Raw genomic sequence first — 13,166 nt, forward strand, 5'->3', positions numbered from 1 at the left:
ACAATTAGAATGTGCACTCATGCTATCGGTAACTGTAAAACCATCTGCATACCGAACCGCTTAGAGCAGTGGGATCATAGTGAAGAGCAAAGCTAATTAAAAGTTAAGGATGATACCCATTTGAGATCATCCTCTTGTTGTTTGATTAATATCAGCAGTTTTCTCCCATAAGTATGAAAATTACGTTTAATTCCAATGGCCACTTAAGTCATGAAAACAATATAATTAGAGTAATAAATACAACTGCATGTTTCCATAATTAGAGTAATAAATATAATGTCAATGTTGTGTTTCCATAATTTATCTAATTGTTATCTGCAATTTTTGTTATACCCTAACACTTAAGGACTTAGAAAATAGGTAGTGAAAATAGACCAGAATGTGGTCACTATCCCCAAAATTATCTTGATTTTTTTTTTTTGGGGGGGTGGGGGGGCGGGGGAAAGAGAGTTGGGAATGGGCTAGAAATATCTCAGAGAGTTGTGGTATCCATCCTATGTCAGGTGCTGCAGTAATGATAGAACAATGAAATGATAGCAGCAGAGATATAGTGATAGTTTAGGAAAACTGTGAACTTTGTGAAATTACTGATACTCTCAAATCTACCAATATTTATACCCTCTTCTTATTCCCTTGCAACTTCCAATCTTGGTTTTCTTCCTGTGTAAGCCTAGAGGATCCTCTGGGATTTCATCTTACACAATTAATGTTCCTGTAGTCCTATGAGGAATTCAGACTTGTTTTAACAAATCCCTTGAAATTCCCGGGCTGTGGCCGGCGTACCCTCATGGAAAACCAGAGCAGCGGGAGTCCTTGTATCGATTGCAGTCACTGCGGGGGATGCTTGCCTTTCAAAATATCAGGGACCAAAAAGGGAAAGGAGTCACTGGAGCACTGAACTCCAGTTGATATTGGGAGGATAGTGCTGCAGTTTTATAATTTTTTTTAAAAAAAATTTATTTTAATGTAGTGTGAAGACACGGTTAGTTAAGGATTGGGTAGTTGTGGATTGATGCCTCTTTCCTCATAATGTGTGAGGAAAGACAGGTCTGTGTGTGATGCCACGTAGCAGATACAGAGCAGTTGGAAAGGGAAAACAGACAAATGAAAGCATCGAGTTCAAAGAGCTGCTGCTTCTTCCAGCTGCTGCTGTCAGTGGTATTAGCCTTGTTTTAAAGGAAGATATCCAGGGGACACTGTCAGCCTCCGTGTTCTGAAGCTGGTTTAACACAGCTAACTCTATTTGTTGATAAGCATTAGAATAACATAAAGAATTGATGTTGTGCTAACAGTGAATAAAAAATTTCACTTTGTATTGTTCTAAATGGGTAGTTGTCTCCCCCCGCCCAGTTCACCTTTAGATACTGTCTGTAGCACTTGACTCTCATTGAGGCATGTTAAGTCTACTTAATAAACACACTAACATGATCTGGGTGTAAAAGTGTAGCTTCCAGGGTACATTCTAAATGCTCCAGATGTGCTAAAACTGTCCAGACTAATTCAGTTAATTTATGAACTGGGAATCTGCCAGTGTTTATCTGCATCAGTGTTATGTAGCAATGCGTTGCACCTGCCTCTGAGCTGCTGGGAGCTAACAACAAATTTATTAGGAAGTCCTGTGATTTATTTTTTTTTCCTTTTTATGCTGAATAAATTATTTTCTGTATATTTGTAGGCACAACATGTCCATATTAAGCAGCGGGCTATAAACTTCTTCTGTAGATGTTATACTTTTGTACTTGGCAGTGACAAAAGAAAAGTTCAAGTTTCCTGCTCACCCATTCCTTGTCTGCCTTTAAAGTCAGGAAATGATTCAGCAATGCTGCTGATGAAGCCAACACTTCACATCAGATGTCTTTTTTTTGTGGGTTTTTGTTTGTTTGTCTGGGGTTTTTTGGGGGTTTTGGTGGTGGGGTTTGTTTTTCTGCATTAACAGTTTGGTTGGGTTTTTGCAATGTCAGGGCAAACCAGTTAATAATCTGTTTAAAGAAAATTATGAAATCACAGGCGTCCAGTGCAGATAATTATCTGTATTAGTTACATAAAGGTGGTGTCATCCTCCCAGAGAGTCCCCCCTGAAATGGCTGGAGAGGTCGTCTTCAGGCACAGACCGTGGAGAACCTTCATTCAAAACAGAGCAGGCCAATTCATGCAAACAATTATTCAAAACAAAATTATTCACTAGCTGCTGAAAAAAAATGTAAATAATTTACTCAGTGTGTACGATTTGAAAATCTAAGCAGTAGCAAAGTAGCATGAAAACATTATTGTCAAAAAATTTATGAGTTTGCTAGCGGGGAAGAAATTATTCATATAAGTCCTATATGACTCATTTCAACAGTTCTAATGCAAGTCTTTCCAAGCTTTTAAAATGGTTTCACTAATTGATTAACCTTTGATAACTGCTTATCTCAGGCCAGGAGATGTGTGGATCCTTCGTGGTGGGACACAGCTGCGCCGCAGTACTTACAGGTATGGTTCATTGGCCTTGTTTTCTGTTAGCTCCATGGACGCTGAATTGCAGAAATCGGTGCACAAAAGTCCCTTAGGTCTCATCTTTTCATAGATTTCCATTCTTAGAAGGTTGGAAAAACCTACGAAAGGTCTAGAGGTTTTGGATCTGCTTTAGGCAAAATTTAAAATGAAGCAAGAGAACGTTAATAAAATCAGTGTCACCAAAAAAATGAAGATAGTACCTTACTCTAGACTCTACAGTGTGTCAGTGCTGGAATCGGTTCTAACAGAACCCTGATCTTGTACCCCATCCCTGGGAGCTGGAGAGAAAGGGACAACTGCCACCTCTAAACTTGTGCGACTGCAGTTAACACCTGCCTTCCGTATGATTCTATGATTTACTCTTTCTCCCTTGTTATGCAGAGACTGGTTGGGGGTTTTGTTTGTTTTCATGGGGTTTATTTTTGGGGGGTTGTTTCGAGCTGTGTTAGATGACCAATATGTTGACAATGTCAAGAAATGCATCAAGTAAGTGTTTCTCATGCTTATAGGTAACATCCAGATAGTTTATTAACATATACTCTCCTTAGTCTTTATTTATATCCACCCTCCCTTGTTTTATTCACTTAGGAAGAGGGCCGGGGCTTTACCCAGCCATTTTTTTTATCTCTGAGACCAATAACAAAGACACTGTGGACAATAACCCTCAATGTGTTTCTGTGACAAACTTAGTTTAAAGCTAGGCTTACATATAGCACAGAAATACAAATTGTGTACGTTGGTACGTGTAAAAAATATTGGAAGAATTTTAAATAGGTGTTTCAGATTGGTATTTAATTTGCATTTTAAAAGCATTTATTACCAGTAAATGAATCAATTGATTGCTCAAGGAGCTCTTAATGAGATTTATTGCCTTATAAAAGAGAAAGTTAGGGGCTAAATAACAGAGAATGCAATTGTCACTACTAGTGTCACTATATCTGTACCACCTCAGAAATGGATTACAGAGAGGGCAGATGTGGTGGTGCTGGTTGGCGGGTGAATATTGGCAGGAACCTCTTCAAATAAAGCTGCTGAGATGTAAGAAAATTGTGCATGGATAAAATAATTGCAAACACAAATGTCTGACTGGAGTAGTCATCTGATGACTTTTTCCCCAGAAAAAACAGATCCTGTTTCACAGTGGATTTGGATCCAGTTCAGTCCTAAAGAAAAACAAGTGGAAGAGAACTTCCTGCAAAGCCACCCTAAAACTTCATTGTAATCTTGGGGGGAAAAAACCAAACAAACAACGAAGACTACAAAAGAGTTCTAAGGTGTGCAACACTTAAGCAAATGTCCAATAATTTCTTTGATAAACTGCTTTACAGAGAACTGTGCTCAGTATTCCAGTTCCTACTACCCATACGATTGTGTTGCCTCTTAAAATGAGTTTGTCATCTTTTCCTATCCAAGTTTAGAAATGAAAGTGAATCCTTTGCAAGGTCCAAGTAACCTATGAAACGTTCTGCCTCTTGGTTTTTAAACTCTCTCATGCTTTCTAAGTTCAGAATTCCCTTTGAGTGTTAGTGAGACCGAAGAGGAGCTCGGCTGTGCCTCACCCTCTGCTCCCATTGCTGCCTCCCAGGAATCTTTTTAGGGAAAACTGCTCTCTGAGTTTCCTTCTTGGTTTTCCTTCAGGAGATATGAGACAGCTTGCTTTAGTCTTCTTTAACATAACCCAGCTGAAATGACACAATAAATGAATATTTTAGTTTGGCCTGAAATGCAGGGGCTTTCTTGTTCCTTTTGCCACATCTGCTTCTTCATATCTCTGTTTTCACTTGCTCTACCATCGGTTTTTAACAACACATAGATTCTAATTTTCAATTTTCTGTTAGATAAAATACCTCAGGTGTTAATTCATGCTTCACTGATATCATCCTCGAGTTTATCAGTGCTAAATATGGATCATTGTCTGACTCTGCATCCTTTTTCATTAGACAGTTTATTATTCTGGCGTGATTTGATCCACCTTATTGGACTGGAAATAATGACCACAGTCTGATTTATGTCTAAAGCCAGACTACAGGGAAAACTGCTTGAACTTATGCATCTTAATTTGGATCCTAGAGATATTACTTTAACCATGTCTAGCATTTCCAAATTGTGAACTTAATTTCATTTTGAAACAGTTCATTTTCAGTGAAATAGAAATACCATTTCCACTCATTACTCCTATCTTACATTTTGCAGCTGAAATTCCAAGTTCTGCAGTGGAATAATATACACAGTTTATTCTGTTTCTTATGTTGCAGAACTAACTCCTTTTATTGAGTGATTGTCATGGTCTGCACCCAATAATAGTTTCTTTTAATGTTATATGCTTTGATGCACCTTAAGTTATACTGTATGTTGTGCTGCAATTATTTTGCACCTTGTGTTGCTACAGAACGCGCTAAGGGTAAACAAGCATGCAGAAGTCCTGCAGAGGTATAATACTGTTATTTATTTAGGGAGGTAATAGAAACCTGCCAACACAATAATCAAGACATTTTATAAATATCACACTTTTAAAAAATAAAATCTGAAAACAAAAGTGTTTTTAGGAAACCATCTATTTGTCTAGGAAGTGAAAAATAAATAAATTGTCAAATAAAGTTTCTCTGTCAGCTCAGTACTAAGGTTATCCAGTCTCTTATTCCAGTTTTACCTCTGATACTGGACGTGTTCAACCATAAACAGTGATTTTATTCAGCAATAAGTTGGGAAGCTACTGAGAATTATCTGGGATGCCCCATCTTCAAACACTGGTATTCTTATTTTTAGTCCCTAGCAATTAGTTAAGTGCCACAGAAAAAAATTGACATTTCAGCTTTGGCCCACGACTGGATTATAACACTTTTATTACATAATTAATATTTGTTAGAAAAAAATTAATCATGACCAATATTTCCCCTGATGTGAAGAGAAATTGCCCTCAAAAATGCCTATCTATATGTCTCAGGGTAGAAATGTGTGTATATGTATACATACCCATGTATACGCACACACGTGTATACCTATAGTACGGAGGTACCAGGATTATATGGTTGAGAATATCTTTTACTGTATCACCATGCCCTCGCAGTTCTGGAGCAGTTCACTAATACCACAGCTTCTGGACTGCTTTAGTAGCAGAGGGACTGTCTTACTCGCCCTTGTACGCTGCCAAAGGCTCTTTTGGATTTGTAACTTTGGGACTCGTAACTCTAGTTTTTACTAAAACAACATCTCCTAGTTACTTCAGACCAAGAATGATTTTTTTTTCTTTTTTCCTTCCCCTCTGTTTACGTGGGGAGGGAGGGGAGTTTCTGACTCTATCAGTGACTTCTGCTGCAGTCTTGTGCCGCTGCTGAGGTTCAGGGAAGACTTGTTCCACCTATTTCTTATTCACGGTGTTCCCCTGTACAGGACAGCTCGGAAGAGAGGACGGTGGAAAAGAAGGCTCTTCACAGCTCTGGCTTCATGGTAGTGGTTCCCATCCAAACCTGCACTTCACAGCAGTCGCTGCACAGTGGTATCGTAGCAGAGTTGCTTATTATTCTAAACACTTCAAGTATTTCAGATAAGATGATGTGGGAAATGACAGCCTTTGAAAGTGGCTGTTATAGTACAGCATTAGGGAGTTGCACTTGTTTTGACTCTTCCTCTCCCTAAAGTAAAGAGTTATTTGTTCCATATATATTCAGAACATCCTCTTACAGAAACCATGGAAATCTTTTGTAATATTGCCTAACAATTCACTCCCCAGATATGCACTTTTGTAGCAGCATATAGCAAGTGAAGGTATTAAGAGAAAAGACAGACATGTCTGGCTTAAATAAAGGATGCATTACTGAATTGGGTATCTTCGTTATTTTTTTCCCAGGTCCAGTTAATTTTGCTTTGAGTTTATTGGTGTTTTTTGGTTTTGTTATTGTTCTTGGGTGGGGATTTTGGTGTTGGGTTTGGTTTTGGTGTTTTTAAACCCTTATCACATTTAGCATCAAAAGAAGCCTTTGTATTTCAGAAGGCAGAAGACAGGGTGTACTTAGCTCTTTCGAAAATCCAGCTGCAAGGAGAGACATTGGTCCGTACCTTCCAGCTGAGAGCCGTAACTCCCTGTCCAAATGGTCAACCAGTTGCTCCTCCGCTCAGCCACTAGATGAAAACTGATATAATCTCTATTCGACAGCTTTTCTAACAGTCGTCTTCTCTTCTCTCTGTGTCACGCACATATGGGCGCACCCACTCCATAACCAAGGATGTCTTTTCCGATGAGAACTTAAGAAAAGTTGTAGATTTCTGTTCAAAGATTAGCTTGATATATCCTTGTTTTTCACTGGGCAAAAAAAATGCTTTTGGTACCTTCCTTGCCCTGGGTACTGGACCGTTGCTAGCCTGGAGTAAATCAAAATGCTGACTTCAGCTTCTCTGAAAACCTAACCTGAAAAGTTGTTTCTCACAAGTTAACCTTCTGAAAGGCTAATGCAAAAGTTTCAATGGGAAGTTTGTTTTTTAACTATTTCAAGTTTTCAGTAGAGGTTTCTGGGTTGTTTTATATGTAAAATAAAATATTTCCAGTACATTTTCCTTCACTTTTTTTTTTGTTTTGTTTTTTTGTTTTCCTTTTAACCAAGTTTTTCAGCTGGAAAAATATAAACAAAACGTTTTTCTCTGAATGTTCTTTTGAAGGCAAGGATCTCTATAAATAGTTATCTAAGAATAAGGTGAGTGACAATATGGTCAAAAGGGTGTGGGAATCAAGATTTTTACCTGAACACATGGTAATGTAGAAGAATATATCAGTTTTAGAAAAAAACAGTCAGGTTTTTAGTAGGGGCATTCATGGCTACAGACTTTCCATATACACTTCAGAATTGAGGATGTATAGGAGTCTGGTTTTCTTCCAAAATACAGGACACCATGTAAATGTTTGCTTCCCTGAAAATGCTCGAGTTTTCCCACAGCTCTGCCTCCTTCCATCCCGTGCCTCCGACTGAAAGCGCTGTGATGTCTCTGTCTGGCCTAGAAGACAGAGGTGGCACTTTTGCAAAAGGAAGATAGTGTCTGAGGTCACGTTTCCAGGAGTGACCAAGGTGGCTTCATGGGAGTAATCCCTGCCGAGATGTAAAGGAGCTAGGACAGAATACCTTATGGTGGATAGGGAGCCTCCACAATTTGTGTTGCTATTTTATAGACAGTATTGTGTTATGTTTGCACGATCGATATCGGTGTTCAGTGGCTGACATTAACAGGTGTCTGTACGATAACACCATGGCACTTCCTGGTAAATATGGGGTTTGTAATAATCACATTGAAATACAAATACAGAACATGCCGTGCTGTGGGATGTACCCAACATCTACTACAGCAAACCTGTTGCTTCCTTTTTATATTTTTAAGCAGCAGTGAATCCCCCGTATCGCAGTTCCAGGCTATAATTAGCTCACGTGCATTTTGCCTACTGGGCATAGTGTCAGCCAACAAATTTGAGACCACTGAGAAAGTGTCATCCTTCCAGGTGCTTTGATAACTGCTCTTTGTACAGTGGCTGATGTGTTCCTGCTCTCTGTTAATTTCTTTGGAGAAGTAATAGCTTTTGAAAATCGGCTGAAAGAGATGTCTCTGTGTTTGGGTATAGCTGCAGCTGACAGAATAATTTAGAAGCAAATGGGTCGCATATCAACTGCTGTGTCAGTCAAATACTTATTATGACCAATTCAGTGTCAGAATGAAATACCATTAGTCCTCTCCACACAGAAGTGCATCCTTCTCTGCATTTGGCTTTAAGTTTGTTCTGCACTTTTTGCTTTATCCTCTTATGCTTTATGTTCTTTGTCTCTTTAGGCGATGCCAAGCAATCTGTTTGTACAGACACCACAAATAGAGTCCACAAAAGAAAGAATGAATGTATTCTTGGCTTATAGCGTAGATAAGACTTTGTCAAGGTAAACTGTAAAAAGAGCGTAGGATGGATTTGACGATGAGATAGCGTGGTGCTGTTGTTGCTCATCCTTTACAAGAGTGTTCTGAGATATCTGCCCAAATGGTTCAGGTAACAGCTACGATACACTTCTCCGGAGATGACAACTAGAAAATGTATCTCAGCATAAGAAAACAGATAAACCTTTTCTAGAAATCCTAATTCCTGAACTGTAGGTAAAACCATTATCAGGTTTCACTGAAATCTCTGCTCAGTGCCCAGAAGAGTGACCGTGCTCTGTGTCTTTACCTTAGAAATGTGGCGCATACCTGCAGCTCCCATGGCATCCTGCAGACTGCGAACTCCTCTATCTTTTCCTTACGACTTCTATCCTAGGAGACCAAATTGCTTTAAAGAGCAAACTTCCAAAGTTTTAAAACTTTGTGTTCACTTGCAATAGCGTATTTGAAAATTTCAGGGGTTTAGAAGCAACCACAGGGAATTGCCTGCAACATTAATTAGTTTTCCAAATCTTCTTAAATATCTGTACTGCTCTATGCTTTCAGCAGCTCCATCTTCAGTTGCCTGACCTAAGTAAATGCAACTAAAAAAGCACAGACTACAAAAGCTTCTTGGCTAGCCATGCTGCAGTGTAATATGCAAGATATCCAATGTATCCTGGATGAAATTCTGGAATATGAGACTTGATCCTCATTTTCCAAGTTTACCACAGATCAGCTGTTTCCTCCTCTCCTGCCTGTGAACTGCAGCATGCCGGAGGAATGAACTGCCTCAGACACACGTGGCAACCTCGACCTTGACCACCGCGCTAACTTCAACAGTTAAAGCCCGTGCGTTAAAGCTCAGGTTTTAGAGCAGCTTTGACGGTCACGTCCCCCGCGTCTCAGATGCGCAAGGAGACCTGAAATACCGCCTCATTTGGAAATGATTTTTCTCTCTTGCTGTACAATCTTAGACCTTGGGACAGATCTGCTGAATCTGAACTCTGGTGGCACAGTGAACTTTAAAGGGATGGATCTTGGCTTCAGGGGAAAAACTCTGCGCCTTGCAGCAAACTTTCATACAATTGCACATGTTTTTATGATATTGCATAATCCATAAGGGATGCTATACAAGACAACGCTGTTAATGACTATACAGACTACTGTAACTCTTTTTACAGGAGAAATACACTGTGCTAAATTTGGAACAAAGTACCTTCCAGAAATGATTTTAATAGCCAAGATAAAGAGCCTGCTAGTTAATAAAAAAACCTGGAAAACTGTTGAATATGAATGTCAACATTTTTAATGGATTGCCTTTTTTATTGTGCGCTGCATGTTTTTGTCAGGGGAATACGGTAATTATAAACTAGTAACAATAATGAGGTTTTGAATATTCATAGGCAATTAAAATATGTCTCTGTACATTTTATTGGTACCCAGTGGGAAATGTTGCTCATTTTTTAGAAATAACTGGTTCACAATCCTTGGTGAAAAATACAGGACAGAAATCAAAACACCAAGTAGGGCATAACACTAACAAAGTTCAATTGATTGGGAAGGAACAGCAAATGTTACAGCATTGATTAAAAACAGATATTTGCAGTCCTGCCTTCTCATTGACAGTGAATTCTCATGTGGAATAGGAGTACAGTAATTTAGGTTTTAAAAAGTGTAAGGACATTTTCCACAATTCTTCTGTGATTATTAGATATCTGTTTAGAATTAAAGAAATAAATGCAAAACCCCCCAAACAAACAAAAGAGGATAGCCCAATAACAGGCAAGAAAGCACTTAGGAACTTTGAAGTTTTAACTAAACTGGTAGATGTACGTACTAAAAGTCTTTTGAAGCAGAGTTGTTTTTTCTCACAGATTTATCTTAGTTCGGTTAAAAGTTATTTGATTTGTTACATAACTAAATGTGTGGTTTGGCTTTTCTTGTCTAGCTTCCCAGGTTATTAGCAGATGATAAGGATCGTTTTGCAGTTGAAGATGTACGAGCCCATGTTTTTAATGGATGTAACTACATTTATTCAGTGGCTTTTTATACTATTGTACTTATTTTTGAAACTTAAATAGAGACTACTGTAGAATTACTTCCTCTTGTGTTTGGAAATGTATTTCTCATGAGATCCTTTTTTTTTCTGATTCAGAGTACTGGAAATATTTATGGTGTGCTCATGTGCTGTGACATTGAGTTGTCATGAGACCAATTTTGTTGTCATGCATATCAACGCATAATGAGAGCCTTTAGTAACTTCATTAGCAACTCTTAGCAACTTTTCAGGAGGGATCTGGAAGAAAGAAGGCAGCATCAGCATGTACGTTTTGGCAGAAATCTGCCTGTTCCCAGGCTGACAGCCCCTATTGAAATGACACCGGGAGTTCTCCTGCGAACAACACTGCCTGAATGAGCAAAAAATGAAAAGCAAAGGTTAAGCGTGATATTACTCTCATCTCAGATTTGATTGATGAGCCTGCAGAATATGTTGGAGAAGAGTTTTCCATAGCAGTTGCTATAATCAACTTTCGAGTGCTGTATTTCCATTGAGGTGTGTTTAAAAACTATGCCCTTGCCAATAGAAAGAGGTGACTGCAATGAAAATTTGAGCATCCAGAGAAATAACAGGCCGTTGTGAAAACTGAGAATAACAGCTTTTCATTGTAGTATTTTAAGTATATTTTTCCTTAGATAAATCCAATTTTAAAAATGAGATGCGGAGAGCTGAAATGGCTTGTTGTGTGTGCCACGGGAGTTTGAGCCTGTTCTTAAAAGAACTGTATTTTTTGTCTTTCCCACTGGACTGTTCAGACTGGGGCCAAGTCCAATTCTTCTCCAGTTGACTGAGTTGTAACTGTGCCTGCCTTAAACCAGGATGCCCTTTCACCTAATGTTTTTCCTTTTTCTTTTTTCCTTTTGCCCATTTTGAACCAGAGGCATGTGATTTGGGTTTTTTGTTTGTTTGGGGTTTTTTGTGTTTGGCTTTTTTGTGTGTGTGGTGTTTTGGTTGGGTTTTTTTGGTTTGTGGTTTTTTTTTTTTTTTTTTTGTTACTTCTGTTTGTGATACTGCAGCATGAGGGAAGTGAAATATGTTTTTTCAGTCTATCTGACTTTTCAGTCATACAACTAAAGCTTTTATTTGTCTTTTCCGTATGGCCACGTTCATTTATTGACTCTAGTGAGATTATTGTACTAAGCTGTATGTAACTATGTATGGCAATGACAGATGTCTGAACAGAGCATCGAGGTAATACATTGCTTTAATATTTTTTGTTCATACATTTGCCTGAATTCTAAGTATGGAGCTGATTATTTGTTAAGTTTTGCTTTCAAAGTGTGGCGCTGTTTCATCTTTATATCATCCCCATTTTGTGTACTTTTTAATTAGGCATGTAGAGAAAAATAGTAATTTAATGAATTTTATAAATAACGAATTGAAATTCAAGCAGGGAAACACACAATTTAACTGTATCCTTGATCCAAAATGAAACATTGGCATCGAGTGTGAGGGCTTTTTTCTTACTTACCAGCTTATTTAATAAAATAGAGTAGGAATTTTTACAAACCCAGAGAAATTTTAGTTAGTTCAAACATTTTATTTAGAAAATAGTAAATATGAATGTTTCATTATTTTTGACACTTTTAGGGTTTCTGAAGCAACAGATTTGTCAAAACCTATGTGTGTATGTGAGCGATCGCTGCTTGCGGACTGGCCGGGCATCGATCAGCAGGTGGTGAGCAATTGTTTTTCATTTGCATCACTTGTTTTTCTTGGGTTTTATTTATTTCTCTTTTTGTTATTTTCCTTTCCTTTTCAATTACTTTGTTGTTGTTGTTGTTATTATTATTATATCAGTTATTAAAGTGTTCTTATCTCAACCCACGAGTTTTCCTACTTTTACCCTTCCGATTCTCTCCCCCATCCCACCAGGGGGGCCTGGGCGAGCGGCTGCGTGGGGCTGAGTTGCCAGCTGGAGTTAAACTGCAACAGTATGTACATACATGCTTATATATACTGTTTGTGTTTATATTTGAGATACCCAGCAGTCCCTGTAGCTTGAAATCAAGAATTAAAAGAAAAGTATCTAGGAAGCTCTGACCTGAGAACTGTGGAGGAAAAAAAAAACCAACACAGGCTACATAGATACAAAAATTTAATCAAGTCAAGCTCTTCAGATATGTCTTCAGGGTTTGGCATGTAGTAATTTTTACTAGAGATGCCAGAACAAAGAGGGAAACGTATTAACATAGAGCAGTCTGTCTGCTGTCTTCAGCTTTCCTTCTTACTGCGTGAAATATATAAGCAAATTATTACAAAAAAGTATAAGCCAAGCCCAAATTCTGATAAACTGTTTTAATTTTGTTCTCTGTAACAGTTTCCACCGTAATAATAAGCCTAAAAGCTGCAGCCATTTGCTTCACAACTTCTGGGAACTAATTTTCTACCTCACCTTTCTTTGCCCTATCGCAAGTCTGAAATCATCTGCAAAGTCAACCTTTTACATTTTCCTTTAAACTTTATCCTTGATGCTTTGGCAAGGCAGCTCTGAAGAAACTCGCATTTTGTCAGCAAAAATAGTAGCACTCTCTTAGGAAAGCAGCAGATACTTATAAACTCACCAGGGACTAATTTATTTAATATATTATAATACATTTTTACATGCCACAATATTACATTGTTCTTTGATGTCCCAGCATGTAGCAAATGATTATAGTTTCATTGTGGCTGTTTGCAAGATTATGAGTGATAAGGTAAGCTGTATGCTTTCTACTGTCTTTTT

Source organism: Balearica regulorum, chromosome 10 (genome assembly GCF_011004875.1).
Source record: "Balearica regulorum gibbericeps isolate bBalReg1 chromosome 10, bBalReg1.pri, whole genome shotgun sequence".
NCBI lineage: Eukaryota > Metazoa > Chordata > Aves > Gruiformes > Gruidae > Balearica > Balearica regulorum.